Source organism: Carettochelys insculpta, chromosome 10 (assembly GCF_033958435.1).
Source record: "Carettochelys insculpta isolate YL-2023 chromosome 10, ASM3395843v1, whole genome shotgun sequence".
NCBI lineage: Eukaryota > Metazoa > Chordata > Testudines > Carettochelyidae > Carettochelys > Carettochelys insculpta.
Genome location: NC_134146.1, coordinates 32210094 through 32227364, shown reverse-complemented (window position 1 = coordinate 32227364; position 17271 = coordinate 32210094). Strand labels below are relative to the sequence as shown.

General features: G+C 42.6%; 2 protein-coding genes across 4 annotated transcripts in view; one reads left to right on the top strand and one right to left on the bottom strand.

Annotated features, from left to right (window-relative positions):
* Positions 1 to 17271, top strand: part of PPM1L (protein phosphatase, Mg2+/Mn2+ dependent 1L) — a 144423-nt gene that overhangs the window by 16640 nt on the left and 110512 nt on the right. The gene's annotated exons all lie outside the window — the stretch shown is intronic.
* The window catches only part of B3GALNT1 (beta-1,3-N-acetylgalactosaminyltransferase 1 (Globoside blood group)), a 131745-nt gene continuing 130109 nt past the window's right edge, over positions 15636 to 17271 (bottom strand). The window contains exon 4 of the transcript XR_012646903.1: positions 15636 to 15754. The gene's annotated coding sequence lies outside the window, so the exon portion shown is untranslated. The remainder of the gene's footprint in view (positions 15755 to 17271) is intronic.

The window sequence follows — 17271 nt, the reverse complement described above, 5'->3', positions numbered from 1 at the left end:
CTGAACAGAATTTAACATATGAGTCCTAATTTACAGAGCTAGGCGAGAGAAAGATCTGGCTACTGGAAACTGCCTCACCTTCTGTGCCTCCAGAGTACAGTTGATGTGGCTATAAAAATCTAAATTTAGGTTGTGAGTTTCTGGGGACAGAGCTTTCTTAGTAGTAAGATGCTGACTATAAAATTCTTTGCCTTAAGAGACTGGATGAAGCCCAACTCTAGCTTTGTTTATTCTGAAAAATAAGCTTCAGCTTTCTGTAGAAAGTCTTTTCCATAGGAATGAAGCCCATAAATAACTTGGTAATTAAAGTGACTCTGCACTGTTTATACACTCTAAGCATGTGAAGAGGTGATGTGGTTGTAAGGTAGCTTGCAAAAAAAATGTGTGACCTTTGCGGAGTAAAAAAAAAAAGTCTAAACATTCTTTTTCTTATAGGCTGTAACTTTCTGATTCAGGTTGACAACCGCAGATTCAGCAAGGAACCAAAAGCACAGGATGCTGCTGAAAATAAGTGCTTTTTACTTCAGGTTATTTAATATCCCAGAAGAATAAGGAGCAGCGAGAATAATAAGGTGTCTGCCTGTAGCAGTTCCAAGAGCTTGAAGTGTACAATGGATTTAACTGCTATGACCTCTGGTGATTAACTAGTATGGCTTCCACTTTCCCTCTGCACAGCAACTGAGCAGAGTCTTGATTTACATATTTCGTCCCCAGAAAAACCCTTTTCTTCCTTTGTAGGGTAGGGGGTTTGGTGCCTCTCAGGCTGTGGCAACAAGGATCTGTGAAGGGTAGGGAGATAAAGGAATGACTTGGAAGGCTTGACCTAATTTCTGTTCTTTCCTGATTGGTGCAAAGGAGGAGGAAAGGCCATTGCAGGCTAATCCACCAAGGAGCTAACAAGATAAAGCAGCTGTAGAGGTAACCCCTTTCCTTCTCTCTGTTTGCCTGCTGGGGTATTGTGGGTTCAACAAATACTCTGGTGCAACAGTGATCTTCAGCAGTAGTTTCTGCTTGCTGCCCCCCACAGAGTAAGCACTGGCCTGCTAAATCCATATTTGTGAGTTCAGTCCTTGAGGAGGCCATTTAGGAGTCTGGGACAAATAGATTTAAAAAAAAAATCTGTCAGGGATGCCGCTTGGTCCTGCCAAGAGGGCAGGGGACTGGACTTGATGACCGCCCCAGGTCCCTTCCAGTTCTATGAAATGTGATGTGTGTATGACTTCCTGAGGCTCCAGACAGTTCTGAACATGACTGCAGCAGCATGCAGGTGTGTGCGTGTATGCGTGTGCGCACGCACAAGTAATGAAAAAACGTGATCAGTCAAGTTAGGGATCAGAATGATCCATTTAAAGGCCATTTAAAGGAAATGGGCCCAAAGAAGGTGATGTCAGTGCATTGTGCCACCATATTTTTTAAAAAGTACAAAACTAAGAGTAAAAATCTTCTCTGTGCTCACAGGCTCTCAGAGAGGAGGTATTTCTGGGAAGAGCTTAAAACTGTAGTACAGCCCTATCTCGGATAAGTGAGTTGGGAAACATGAGAAACTAGAAAGGATGAAGGTGGAACTAAGCAGCCAAAAGACAGGAAGCAGAGGCACAGTGGAGGTTGGATGATGGTAGGAAGAGGAGGTGCAGGGAATGAATAGCCAGTGAGCTAGCTTTAGTGAACCAAAAGAACATTGCTGCTGCAACATGTTAGCAGGCTTAAGCCCTTGTTTAATGTAAATACAGTTCTTCTTTATAGAATAATGTTGTGACATTCCACATTTTTGTGGAATTTTCAGAGGCATTGATGTCACTGAGGAGCACGACTCCCATTTTGCTCTAAATTCCCATAGGTACTTTTGAAAATAATATCCTTTTTGTGTCAGTAAATTGTGGCTCAAATTAGTTCAAGCCAAACCCCTCAAAATGTATGTCTGTCAGTAGGTTCCTAAAGCTATATGCAAACACTTAAAATATATGGCCTAATTGTGAGTACTCATTGACTTTCATGGGGGTTCCTAGGTACACGCCATTCCTGATCATCAGGAGAAAGTAAGAATTTACTGTCGTAAGCACCTATTTTGTAAAAGCTTGGCCCCAGTTCATAAATAAACAAATGTTTTTCGGAGTATTGCATCTGTAAAAAATAAGCTAGCATGTGACATCTAAGATGGGTTCATTCTAGTTTGTGCTTCACAATCAGTGAAGAAATGTTGAAATTTTGCTTGCTAAATTCTTCTGTTACTTGTGCAGCTCCCTTGTCTATGTTCCACTATATGTAGAGTGGCAGAACAGTAATTGAAATTTGAATAAAGTATCTGATTCATGAGCCAGAGTTTGATTCGGCTAGCAGTGTTTGATTCTGAAGCTCTAAAGGTAGTTTAAAAAAAAAAAAAAAAAAGGTAAAGTTAGTTTCATTACTGAAGTTAGGCTATGTCTTCGCTGCCAGGAAGATCAATGCTGCCACAGTCAATCATCCAGAGTTCGATTTTTAGCATGCGCTAAATCAAACTCACAGGGCATCGGTACCTACCCTTGCAGCTGGAAGCAGGCTGGGGAATGGACCACTGGTTGGCAGCACCAGCCACAGGAAAGCTGGCAGGAGGGACCCCCCCGACCTCCATGGCTGGAAGCCAGCTGGGGAGGGGAGCCCTGGCTGGGAGTGCCAGCCGTGGGAACCCCAGCAAGGGTGAGGGAAATTGGACTCCCAATCCCTGTGGCTGTAAACTGAATGGGGCAGAACCCTGGCCAGCAAGTACCAGCCATGGCATTGAGGGAACCCTGACCACCGCAGCTGGAAGCTGACTGAGGAAGAGCCCTGGCTGGCAAGCGCCAACTGCGGCAGAGGGGAACTCCGATCCCTGTGGCTGGAAGCTAACTGGGGCAGAGCCCTGGCCAGCAAGCACCCCATCTGTGACTGGGCAGGGACCCTGACCCCTGTGGCTGGAAGCTGGCTGGGGCAGAGCCCTATCTGGCAAGTGCCAGCCACGGGAACCCTGCTAGGGGCTGGGGGGACCCCACTTCCTGCAGAGGCTGGAAGCCAGTTGGGGTAGGGAGCTGATCAACTCTCAGCCCTCCCTCCCAACCTCAAGCCTCCCAACCACCAACCCAGCCCCCCCGCCCACTTACCTCACCTGAACTGGTCGCTGTTCGTTTGGTTCAGTAGCTCCCTGCCCTGTTCCTTTTCCCTATGCAGGTCTTTGCCCTGCAGCCCTGAAGTGGCACTCAATTTAACTGATTGGTTTGACTGCCTAAGAATTTGAGTATCAGTGCAGCCTGATGAAGTGGGTCTTTGCCCATGAAAGCTTATGTTCCAAAATATCTTAGTCCATAAGCTGCCAGAAGACTTCTTGTTGCTTTTAGATTTGTATAGGCACCTGCCTGATTTTCAAATTTGTGGAAGTTAATGGGAACTTTTTGCATTTTTGAAATCAGCACAAATTCTGTTTGAAAAACTATAAATTCCATTTCCAGTATCTTCATCATTATTCTCTGAGTGGGTGATCTTGCTTTTCAAGTGCTATAGGCGTGCTTCTCACACTAACTGATGGGAACCAACATAAAAGATGTGAATGACATAATTCAAAATTTGTCATGATTAATTTAATGTATTACACATGCTCAGATAACCTAATAGTGTTTGAAAAACTCTTTCTCCTACAAATATTGTAATCCAGGTGTTTAAAAGGAACATTGTTTATCTCATTTTCTTTTGGGGCTGGGGGAAAGGAGTTTGGTGTGCGAGCTCCAGGTGATGCTGAGATCAGCCAGCTCCCAGGAAGAAAGCATCAGGCTTCCAGGTGCACAGGTAGGCAGGAAACTCTGCATGCTGTCCCTGTCTGCAGGCATTACCCCCACAGATCTTATTGGCTGCAGGTCCTGGCCAATGGGAGCCACAAAGTTAGTGCTTGAAGTGGGAGCAGCCCATGGAGACCGCTGGCCATCCTGTGAGCAGGAGTCAGAGGAATGTGCCAATAGCTTTAGGGAGCTTGCCTTAGCCTAGCTGCACTGTCAAGAAGATTTTTAACAGTTTATTAAACTCTTCCCATGGCTTTCAGTATCCATCATGAGATCAGTGCTGAATCTGGTGGGTTCCAGTCCAGTCTGGGAGGATTGGTATTTTTAGACCCTTTGGGTGCGGGTTTTTTTTTTTTTTTGGCCTTCATCTGCTGCATGGGGCATAGGTTACTTGGAGGTTCAAACTAGTGTAAATGGTGGATTCTCAGTAACTTTGTCATTTTATCATGATCTGAGAACTTCAGTAACTCAGCTAGAGGTAGGGGTCTATTATTTGGAATGGGTGAGTGAGGTTCTGCAGCTTGAAAAGTAGAGATGATCAGACTAGATTACCATGATTGCCCCTGCTGGCCCTAAGGCAGGGGTCAGCAATGCCTGGCATGGATGCCAAGAGTAGCACGTGAGCCAACTTTCATTGGCCTGTGAGGCAGGAGCTCAGCCCTGCTCCTCCTCCCCCATGCATCCTGAAGCTTGCTCAAAGCCATGTGAATTAACAAAAGGACAGCAAATGCTGCCAACCACCACCTGAATGATAAAGTTCTGAATCCTTATTTATTAATTAAGCCCTTTGTAAGTGGGACTGTTAGTGACTCTGAACAGTATGAGCAGCTCTTGGACTGTAGATAGAGGTCAAAAGGTCAAATTTCAGCACTCTGCCTCAAAAAGGTTGCTGACCCCTGCCTTAAAGCCTATGAGTTTGTCTTGACACTGCCAAAACAGCGTGCAGCAGCATTCCCCCTTCCACACCAACAGCCCTCTGCACTAACTCAGTTCACATCCAGTTTGAAAGAGGACTCTGTAATTCGGTGTGTGCTTAAGAATTCGTGTCATGTGTACATACTGCAGATTGAAAAAGCCTAAGTCAAGTTATTAAAGACTAAAAACCTCATGGTAAACATGCTCTCATTTTTAGCATAAGTGAGGGTAATTTTTTATTTTTACCCATAAACGTAAATAGCACTATTTTGAAATAAATGACAAGGAGGCAACCTCTGTATGGGTTTTGTGCAAAACCTACAGAATTATACACCAGAAGTGTAAGTATCACACGTGACACAAAGAAAGAAAGCACACTGTCTTGAATGGCTCTTTAGGGCTTTCCAACAAGCCAACAACTCATTTTGACAGTATTACTGCATTGAGGACACCAGGAGTTTACTTTTATGCCCAGAACTTTTTAGACATAGACAGCTCTGTGATTTCCAAAATACCCATATTAACATTTTGTTCTTCTAGTGCTCCACATTTTATATCCCTAATCAGTCACATAAACACTCAACTCTACAAAATCTTATTCACCCTGAATAATTCTTGATACAGTATACAAAGTTTTTTTTGTTTGTTTTTTTTCCCCCTAGAACCTAAAAATATGGCAGATGCCACAGCACAAAAGGTACATTTTGAAGTAGTGAGATCACAACTGAACTTCAGAATGCTATAAAGGATTTTCCAGCTGATAAAGCTGTGGTTGGTGGATAGTATTGTCAAGAAGTTATAGAAATCTTTAGGAGCTCTGATTCTTCAATTATTAAATCACATTCCTAAATGACGAAGACTTCCCAAAAAGACAATATAACCATATTTTGTGTCTCAATCCCAAGATCTTGAATATAATTAATGCAGAAGAAATACTTGCAAACCAGCTACTTCTAACCAGCATTACTAATTCACATTCGCTAATCTAGATTTATTCAAGGGGAAGTGATAAATCGTGGTTTCATGGGAACCAGGTTCAACAGACAAGTTCCTAAACACACCTGCCCTTGCCTAGTAGATGGGTCTGAACTGGGTTTGCAACTATATCTCCTCTCTTTTTAATACACTTCATATGCCTACACACTAAAGTGCTTGAAGTGGTGCATAAATGATTGCACTTGTTCTGAGCAAGATTCACCAAAGTTGCTCCTGCCCTGTCTCTCTCTGTACCATGGTACTGTCAGTGTAGCACAGAAAGCACCGGCATTGTACTGGCATAGACACAACTCGTCTTTCTAGCAAAATTCTACAGTACACCTGGAACGGCTGGCAGTGACCCTCCATTCAAGGCTTTCCTCTCCAGAGCTGAAGTGATAGCTCACCAATAATGTTTAAATACTTACATTTTAGAAGTAGAAAATGCAATGGGCCTGTGGACTGGGAGTAGTGTCTGGACCTGTAAGAGATGTACCCACATCATGCTGCTGCTGTCACAGCTCAGAGAGGACTGTTTGTGCAAGCAGAGCACCTGAAATAGGCTAAGCAGCAGTACAGAGGAAAGGGACCTAGGGATTATAGTGGATGAAAGGCTGGATATGAGTAAACAGTGTGCTTTGGTAGCCAAGAAGGCCAATGGCATATTGAGGTGCATTAGGAGGGGCATTTTGAGCAGATCCTACAAAGATTGTTGTTGCCCTCTATTCGGCACTGGTGAGGCCACATCTGGAGTAGTGCGTCCGGTTTTGGGTCCCCCAATATAGGAGGGATGTGGATGTGCTAGAGCCAGGTTCAGTGGAGGGCAATGAAAATAATCAAGAAGCTGGAGTACATGACCTATGAGGAGAGTCTGAGGGAGTTCGGTTTATTTAGTTTGTAGAAGACTGAGGGGTGATTTAATAGCAGCCTTCAACTACCTGAAAGGATGCTCTAAAAATGATGGAGAGAAACTGTTCTCAGTGGTGACAGACAGCAGAACAAGGGGTAATGGTCTGAAGTTACAGAAGGAGAGGAGTAGGTTGGATATCAGCAAAAACAACTACACCAGAAGGATGGTGAAGCACTGGAATGTGTTATCTAGGGAGGTGGTGGAATCTCCATCCCTAGAGGATTTTGAGTCCCAGCATGATGTAGTTATGGATGAGATGACTTAGTTGGGGTTGATCCTGCTTGAAGCAGGGGGCTGGACTCGATGACCTCTTGAGGTTCCTTCCAGCTCTGTGATTCTATGATTTTTTTTCTATTATTAAAAAAATACTCTTATTAAAAGCAACTGCCTTGCAGCATTGGATGCAGAAAGGCATTCAATAGGCTGCTTTGGTTGTGTAGCATGGAAAATATTTAATCTGATACCCATTTATAACCTCAGTCAGACTGTTCTAAAATTCTCCATATGCGTTGGTTTATGTGAAACTTCCATGGGAGACACTTTTTTTGGAATATATACACAGGTATGCTGGTAGTAGGGTGCGTCACAAGTGACGTTTATTGCAAACTACTTTTGATTGTCTGTAGTGTTAAACCATTTTTTCCTCTTTGTTCCGTCTTTGAATGCCCCCCATCTACACACTTTCCTTGTACTGAATTATGTCCTTGACTATGTGTTGTCCCAGTTGTAGTCTATTTGTAGTTGAGATAATAATAGAAGTTCTATTATCTTATTGTAAGATTTCCCCTTGATGACTGATTTGATTCTGCATTCAGCTTTTTGACTTCAGAACACTGAAAAAAATCTAGCTCTCGTAATCTTGACAGAATGGCTGCCCTAAAGCTCTGCACACAGGGCTGGCCAGTGAACCAGAAGCCCTGTCTGTCGATAAAAGGGCCCTGGATCATCTGCACAGCTGTATTGTCGACAGGAAGCTATTGAGAAAGGCGTTATACTTGAATGCAGAGAGGTATAATGCTGTTGGTGGATGTGCCGAATTTTGTCAACAGACTGTCGAAAAAGCACATTTTTGCATGTAGACGCTCAGTGGTTTTTTCTGACAAAAGCCCAGTTTTGCTGGAAGAACCCTCTTGTGTAGATGTAGTCACTGAGTATGAATATAGGAAAAATATTAATTTTAAAAAGGTCTACCTGCCAATGAATGTTTGGTTTTTGGCAAGGGAATGGGGGAATTACATTTTTTGTCATAACAAGAGTGACATTGCCTTTTCACCACTAAGGGCCATACATATGTGCAACTTAATTAGTTTTCCCTGACAGGAAGTGTGGCTGAGACAATCAAATTTCCATTAAAATTAGAATTTTAGTTTATGGAAACATTCTAACCAGACTTGCTGATTGAATAGCATAACTTAAGAGGAACCTGTTTGTCAGCAAGTTACCAGTACAGTTTGCGTATGTTTGATTTGCATCAGTAATTGGTTGCAGCTGTGTATCTGTGACATAGACTTGCTTATCATAGTTTTTTTTTTGTTTGTTTTTTTTTTAAATTTTAAGTATGCGTTCCTCACAAAGTCAACTTATTGCTGCCACACTCAGTTGGCAAACATTGACTGTTGCAGTAGTGCGTTGTGGGAACCTATCCCACAGTTCCCTCATCCCCGTAGCATTCTGGGTATGCTCGCTGGTCTTTGAGATCCTCTTCCCACATTGCATCCTGGGGTAAGCAAACATCCATTGTTCTTGTTGGAAGGAAGGAAAAGTAAGGCATTCACAGAGATGGCAAAAAATGTTACAGAAATGTCTTTCTTCTGTAGCTGAATTCTCAACTGGCCATCCACTGAGTGTGCCCGCTCCTGTGATTGCATCCAAGCTCTGAAAATAATACAGGGACCCTGAAAAGCTTGAAGAAAGAGAAGATAGGAAAATTTTGAAGAAAGAGTTGCTGAGGAGAAAGTCTTTGGCTTTTTGGTGCACTATAAGGCTTCTGTGCACAGATTGTGTTCTCAACTGGCCATCTGTTGAGTGTCCCACCTCCCATGATTGCATCCAATCCCTGAAAATAATACAGGGACCCTGACTGTATTCCCAAAGTTAGAAGAAAAAGGATAGAAAAGTCTAGGAAAAAAGATTTGACTTCCCTCTTCACTACACAGTCCTTGCCAACATGGGGGATTGTAGTGAAATATCATACTCTGAGCTTTTAATGGAAGCAGGAATCTCAACTTGCTCTCTACCCTGTGGTTTTTGGGGGGGTCAAAGCATGTGTTTTTTGGCTGTGGGGGTGCTGTGGGCTGTAGCTACAGAGCTGATTGAAATGTTTAAGTTGTTGAAGTAGTCTCCCGGCCCCAACTGTCTTAGCTTTCGGAGGAGACTTCCCCACAGCTGTATCAAGCCCCCAAATATCTTAGCCACCAGGGTGACTTCCTCTTGGCAACAGCAAGTCACAGTAGCCCCATGCTAGGGGCATGGGAGGGGTTGAGTGGGGGGCCAGTTGAAGTACTCCCCCAGTTGCCTCCCCAGTGGCAACAAGCTCCTGGGTATCTTAACTGCCTGGGGAGATTTCCCCCGCAGCAGCAGCAAACCCCCACAATTCTTTCCTGTCCTTGGAGCCCTAAACGCCTGCAACCTAGGACATGGTGCTGTCTGGCAGAATGGTCAGCACTGAAAGGCAGGCACATCCTTTTATTGGGTCAGGGGCTACTCACATGATGTGGCTGAGCACAGGAAAGGCCCCACTTGTGTGGTGCCTCTGGGGGAAGGAACGGGGGTTAGCATACAAATGTAAACCTCTGCGAAGACGTTTCTTGGCCTCTTAGGCAAGCATGACCCCCCACAACAGCTGTCTTGTCACGTGGTGCGGTGGAGCAGCAGCTGGTGCCGGGCAGTGCCGGGAAGAAAAGTGTTGAGACAGAACTATGAACTCCATAGTGGGGCTATTTTAATGGGTAGATGTGCTCACAGCACTAATAGCAAAGAAAGAAGGACATTTCTCAGGCTATCGTACAAACATGATCCCACAGGCTTTCTGGTCACGATTTGAAATTCACAGTCATCTTATTATTTCTGGCATACCTGGTGAGCAACAGCCAGAGCGGAGCACTGAGGGGCATTGTGGAGTACATACAGGGCACCTCTAGAGATTAATAAATTCACTTTTAAGATGTGGCACTTCCACACTGGCCTACAGTCAAACTTTTGAATTCAAGCTTGATGCTATACCCATCAGGTAATGACAGTATTGTAACCTCAGTATTTGTGCTCCCCAAATCAAGCTAATGGTAGTTACAGTGAGGACAGTCATGTGGTAATATCAAGCTAACTGCCTGAAATTAGAATTTATCTTGTAGTATAGACATAGTCACAGTGAAACAGACACAGAAACGGAGACGGTCTCCTCCTTCCCCTCCCCCTACCCCGTGGTGCTGCAGTGTCTTCCCCCTCACTTACTCCTGAGAGCAAACAAAAATTATGCTGAGTGCAGAAGACATCAGTATTTATTAAAGGAGTGCTGGGTAAGTGAATAGCTGGTCGAGCCAGTGGAGTTCGGTAAGGCGGTCCTGCAGGCCCTCCCTCGGAGCCGCTGCTGCTCCTTCCCTCCCCATAAGCCAGTTTTGTAATCCTGGATGGGTGCCCTGTGACACCCATCTCGGGCTTTAAAAAGACTTCTGTGTGGTTCAAAGCTTGTCTTTCTCACCAACAGAAGAAATTCGTCCAATAAGCCATTGTCTTTCTATTTGGGGATCTGTTGAGCAAGTTGGAAAAGTCCGTGTAACGCTGATACTAGGCAAGCTGTCCTTAAATAGTTATGGATTCTCTATGTTGAAACTGGTGGGATAATTATAAGAAAGTTGTTCTTTGTACTCAAAACGTGTATTCTTAACTATGAACTTACTTTACAAATATTTGCCCTCCCAATACTTGAGCGAAATAAGTAATAGTATCAGCATTTTCAGATGGGCAAATGAGGTTGTATATGTAGTGATTTGTCCATTTAAAAAAAAATCTGTCACTAGAAATCAGGATTTCCTGATTACCAAACCTCAGAGTTAGACTGAGGGTTGCTGAGTGGTTTATAGGATGTTTACCATTCCAGTCAACATTCGGACAATCATCTTGGCTTGGACCTATCTGGGATGATATGTACATTCCAGCGTTTGTATTGGTGGGCCAGTACTAACGAATAAGCTGTTGTTTCCTTTCAAAAGTGACTTTTCTCGAACCTTCAAGTTAAAGTCAAATCATATTTGTAAATTTAAAAAACACTAACCCTCCCTCATCCCTTATGGGAGCTGAAGGTGGATTAATGTTCTTTCTACTCTACCCAACAACAGACAGCTGGACTTTTACTTGACTGTTTTCTGCTACAATTAGTCTGGGTGGGGTAGACTGGAGAAATGGCATAGCATTTACTTTTAAATATCCCAAAAAAACCAATTGGGGGAGAATAAATTCTAGGATTGTTTGTTTTTCAATCTCATTGAAGAGAAAGGTTTATAGTGTAATCGAGTTGAGTCTAACATTGTTGGGCAGCAAACCACTCTACAGTTGTTGCTGAAGTCCATTAATTGCTCAGTAGAGTTGGGACTTCTGTTTGAAGAGATACAGAACATAAAAGGAAAGAAAACTTCTTTAATTTTGAAACAACAAACATTTTAAAATAAGCTTAATTGAAAGTTTCCCTTTGGAAAATTTTTAGTACTGGTTAGCTTTTCTTGGAGCAAAATAAAATAAGTAAATCATCCTTGATTGATGATGTCAAATTTGCAGATGAATTGTAGCTCTGCAGTTTCTCTTTGGAGTCTGTTTTTGAAGTTATTTTGTTGTAGGACTGCTACTTTTAAATCTGCTACTGAGTGTCCAGGAAGATTGAAGCATTCTCCTAAAAGCTTTTGAATGTTACTGTTCCTGATATCTGATTTGTGTCCATTTATTCTTTTACATAGAGACTGACCAGTTTGGCCAATGTCTATTGCAGAGGGGCATTGCTGACACATAATGGCATATATTACATTAGTAAATGTGCAGGTGAATGAGCCCCGATGATATAGTTGATGTAGTTAGGTCATGTGATGGTGTCGCTGGTATAGCTATATGGGTAGAGTTGGCACTGAGGTTTATTGCAGGGATTGATTCCTGACTCACAGTTACTGTGGACTAGCGTATAGTTGCTGGTGAGAATTTGTTTCAAGTTGGCAGGCTGTATGTAGGTGAGGATTGGCCTTTCTCTCAAGGTCTGTGAGAGTGAGGGCTCATTGTCAAGATGGGTTGCAGATCACTGATGATGCACTGGAGAGGTTTAGGTGGGGGCTGCTGTAGGTGATGACCAATGGTATTCTGTTGTTTTCCTTGTTGGGCCTGTCTTGTAGCAGATGGCTTCTGGGTATGTGTCTGGCTCTATCAGTCTGTTTCCTTAATTCCTCAGGTGGGTATTGTAATTTTGGAAAAGCTTGGTAAAGGTCTTGTAGGTGTTTGTCTCTGTCTGAGGGATTGGAGCAAATGTGGTTGTACCTTAGTTTGCAGAAGTATTTTCCTACTTGTTATTTTCAATTCAAGAATTCTGTCATGAAAATTAAAGTAAAACTTTTAGCCTGGCAAGATCATTTGAAAACTACTGTGAATTACAGAGCCACATGATATTGATTTTCAGTTTTTCCTACTTGAAGTGTGATTTATAAGGCCATTAAGGTATGGTAAAACTGAATGGTAACACAACAATGTAAAAAGATGGAAAATTCAGTAGTGGCCATGCTAAAAGGCCTCATTGAGTTCTCTTTAGAACATGTTTTCTGTAAAGCTAGTATGTGTTACCTGCTCCCTGAAGATGCATCAGTTTGACTTTTATGTTTTAGTTTTATATATATAAAAATCAGGTGAACATGACAGTTGAAAATAAATATAGTCATGTACATTTTAAAGTTCATTAAGATAAAAAGTATTCATGTTGGTCTAAATCCTTTATGGATGAATATGAAACATGAAGACAAACCTTACCCCCTAAATGTACCGAACTTCTTAGCGTTTTGCGGTAACATATTCGAGTGCCTTGGACAGCAGAGAGATCAGACTAGAAATAACTTTCTACTCCCATCTGTTGATTACCATAGTTACAAATGTGTGGGCTTTGTGTGAAATATAGTAGTTCAACTCTTAGACATGAAGGGAAATGCATAAACAAGGTGAGAGAAATCTCTTGTTTTGCATGCATTGATGTGATATTCCTAGACTTTATTAAATCACTTGACCTTCTTATCAATAAGCTAGGGATCTACAGTGTAGATGGGGCTCCACTATAAGGTGTGTGCATAACTGGTTTGTTAACTGTACCCATAGAGTGGTTATCAATTGTTCAGTCATTCCAGAAGGGCCTAACAAGTGGAATTCCTCAGGGATCAGTCTTGGGAATGGTTTTGTTCAATTAACTTAATCAACAATTTAGATAATGGCACTTATACATTTGGCTGATGATACCAAGATGGAAGGGGTTGCAAGTATTTTGGAGGGTAGGATTATAATTTAAAATTATCTGGACAAACTGGAGAAATTGTCTGAGGTAAATAGAGTGAAATTCAACGAGGACAAATGTGAAGTAGTTCACTTAGGAAGGAACAATCAGTTCAGACATGTAAAAAAAGCAAAAAAGGGGAAATAGCCATCCAGCATGCAGTATTGCAGAAAGGGATCCAGGGTCATAGTGGGCCACAAGCTAGGTATGAGTGAACAGTTAGATGCTGTTGCAAAAACAAAATAAAACACACACAAAAACAACCAACCAACCAAAACCAATCATCCTTCTGGGCACTGAAATAATTTCCAGTCTCCTAGCCTGAGCAAGCTGGGAGACATGTAGCAGAGGCAGCTGAGTGGGGTAAGCGCCTACCAGGAGAGTTCAGGCTTTTGTTTTTGTGTGTGTTGAATTATATTGATCTTTTGCTTTGTTGTTTCGCTTAACTTTTGCCCTGGAGGGCTAGGGGAGATGGGGGGTGACGACCAGGCTTTTTAAACAGCAGGGAGCTGTTGGGTGTGTGTGTGAGAAAAATCAACTACTCTCTCATTAAAAATTTTGTAATATGTTATTGTTTTTATGTATGTATATTCACATTTATACACTGATTAATGAAGTTTTTATATTCTACATAATTCTTTTTCTTATACTTTAATATAACTGAAATTCCTTTGGTTTGGATTTTATTAGAAAGGTGGAGGGGCAGTTAATTGGGGGGCCCAGCATAAAAAGTTTGCTCACCCTTGACCTAGATGGTGCTTGTCCAGGCTGTAAATGTAGGAAACTGGACTACATGAACTCTCAAAGTCCCTTTCAGTTATAGTATTCAGTGATTCTGTAAAAACTGTTTCAAGAGGCTAGTTTATTGGCTAGCAGATTACAAAGATATTACAGGTATGAGTACTCCCAAAGAGAGATTTTTAACTAAAGCATGTTTTTTGTTCATTCTGTGTATTTACTTTTCTCATCTATAGCCACATACCGTACCTGCTTATGCTTATCTAGTCCTGATTATTCCCAGTGGTAGAGTCATTATTCTTTGCCTAATTAGAATAACTGTATTGCTTCAGCATTTAGGAATTCAAATGTGAAACACAACCTAAAAAAAAAAAAAAGTATAGTTAAATTTGTTACTTGTAATGTTGAATGAGTAGCATTACCTTTTAAAATTCCATGTTTGCAGACACTTAAAATGAACACTTTTGCATCATGACTGAAGCTATCACAATTAAACAGCTGACTGTCTAATACACTTCTAAGTTTGGAGAGAACAAAGTTGAATCTGACAGTCGTGAGCTCTGTTGGTTTCTCATTTTGGTCACCCATACAGGGTTATCACCCATAAACAGGGATATGCTAATTTGATGAAAAGGCTGTGGTTCTGCAGATAATTGAACAAATATATCACTGTACTAAAAACACACAACTTCTCTCCCAACCAAATTCCCAAGAGACAACAATTGTGCTGTGGATATTGGAAGTAAAGAAAAGGAGAACAGAGAAGAACAATGATGGATTGTGCCAAAAAAAAAAAAAAATCAAAATCTCCCTACTTAGCATGCTTTCCTAATAGAAGGCAATTGTTCCTTTGAAAGCATTCTGCTCTGTTGGTTTCCTTATTCTCTTGCAGGAATGGCAGTTTCTACTCCAAAGCAGTTTATACTGTTTTCGCAAAGGGGTTATTTATTTGTTTGTTTATTTGCATTCACAAGTGTTTTTGGTTCCCATATCTTTTTTTCAAACTGTTTTTACATTAGTATTTGGAGTGAATTCTTCCTAACGTTACTTATTTTGTCTTTTAAGCACAGTAAATTGGTACAGTTTTTTAGTTCTGATTCTTACACAGAATGTTGACTTTTTTGAGAGAGGTACAGAATGTAAATGGAGTAAAAGCTGTGTAGTGCTTCAGCACTTGGTGACAATAAATAGGTAAATATTCAGCCAGTGTTGGATGACTTTGGTGGGTTACCTGTGCCTCATCTACCCCTTATGCCTCCAGTCTTTTTTTCATCTGTCTTTTACTCCTGTTTTTAAGTTTCCTGATCATGAAAGCCATTTTTCAGGATCCTCACAGGTAATCCTTCCAGCTAAGGAAAGTACTAATGCTGGAGTTCCATCAATCCATTTCGTTAGCTGTCTCCAAAATTTTGTGAAGATGATGGAAAGGCTTTCATTGCTTTCACTGGGTTTTAGATCAGACCCTAATTGGTTTGTGGCAAAAAACAAGCACTCTTGTAGCACCTTAAAGACCAAAAATTTTATTTATTAGTTAATGCGCTTTTGTGGGTAAGACCCAGTTCAGATTTGGAAGTGAAATACGAATCCAGTACTCTTGCATAAACAGGGCTATCAAATCACCTAGTGACTTTTAAGTGTGTATAAATAGCTGCAGGATGTGAAGAGTAAACTCTTTGCAGCTTGTCTAGGACAGCAGAACTATAGCACACACTTTTGTATCTGCTCCCTCAACCATGCTTAGGCTTTGTCTATATCCTCATCTAACATAAGTTTCACCAACTAAAGTGCAGGTTTGGTCAGCCCTGTGTTAGAAGAAGAGGCATTTCTGATGACCTAGTCCAGGGGTCAGCAACCTGCGGGTCTTTAAGGAGCCACTGCGGATCTGAATGCTGCCACTGCTGAGTCCTGTCGCGATTCCGGAGGCTGCCGCTGTTTAAACAGAAAAAAACAAATTCAGTTGCCCTTCATTAAACTAACTGAATTTAGTTTTGTTGTTGTTTTAAGAGGCAGCAACCTCCAGAGCTACTGAGCAGTCAGCTGGGGTAGGGAGCCCCGGAGAAGAAAGCTGTGGCAGGGAAGGGAGCCTCAGAAGAGAAAGCCAGCAGGGCAGGGAACCGCCCATGCTGCATGTGTGGGGAAGGGTGGCCGAACCTGTCCCTTCCAGAGCTGCACAGCAGCGCTGAGAAGGAGGGGCAATGGTCATGGAGGAGGAGCAGTAGCACATGTAGCTTGTAGGCAGGCAGTTTAATCCTGGGGATGGGAGGCGAGTCTGAGGCTGAGAGAGGTTAAACCTGGGGATGGGGGGCGTGATTGGGGCTGAGAGGGGTTAAGCCAGGGGGCTAAGTGTAAGGGGGTAAGTGGTCAGTGGGTTTCTGGTAGAGAGTGGTATTGGTAAGGCCATCAGTGATTTGTACTGTAGTGTCCAGAAAATGTATCCCCACTATCAACTTATGCCTTGTCCACTCCACACAAGAGACACAATGAAGGGTGGGAAACAGGGCTCAGGAGAGAACAGACGGGAAGAAGGGGACAAGGAAGGTGAATCATAGAGGAGGGCTGGTAGGGCTGGATTAACTCTTCTGGAGGCCAGGACTATTAGGTTTTGTGGGGCTCCCTAGCATCTGGCATGAGCACAAGAGTCATAGGTTCAAAATATGGGAGGGTTTGCTCCAGGCTGAGCCAGAAGGGTAGGATGGGAGATGGGGTGAGGGTGCTCCACCTAGGAGTTAGAGCCTGGGGATTTAGGCCTGGGAGTTATAGTTAGAGCCTGGGATGAAGGGTTTGGGGTGTAGCAGGAGGGAGCTCCAGGCTGGGGCCCAGGGGTTTGGAGTGTGAGAGGGGGCTCAGCCAGGCCTACTAATGGATGGAGCAAAGGGGTAAGTGCTTAAGACCCATTGCAATTCAAAATGGCCTGGAAGCCCCAGACCCTTTTAAATTGTGTTGACAGGTGTGGCAGGTGGAATGCCCCCTTTGGGAAGCAATCCCCCCCTCATTACATTCTTTCCTGCCTGTGCCTTCCCTTAAAGATCAGAGCCACAGCCATCCCACCCAGTGAGAGGAGGTGGCAAAAGGTGAGGTGATGGGGAAAAATAAGGTGGAGGTAGGCAGTTTAGCTGCTCCTCTTTGCATAGGTGTTAGTGCTTTAGAAGGGAAAGAATAATTTTTACAGAATCAGAGAGGTAGTCGTGTTAGTCTGTGTCTTCAAAAACAAGAAGTCCTGTGGCACCTTGTAGGCTAACAGATATTTTGGTGCATAAGCTTTCGTGGGCAAAGATGACAACATCTGATGAAGCGGGTCTTTGCCCATGAAAGCTATGCCCCAAAATATCTGTTAGTCTATAAGGTGCCACAGGACTTCTTGTTGTTTTTGGAGTTTTGTTGCTATCTGAAACTGAGCAATAATTTTTTTTTAAATATCCTGTGTTACTTTACTATTTGGTGCATGA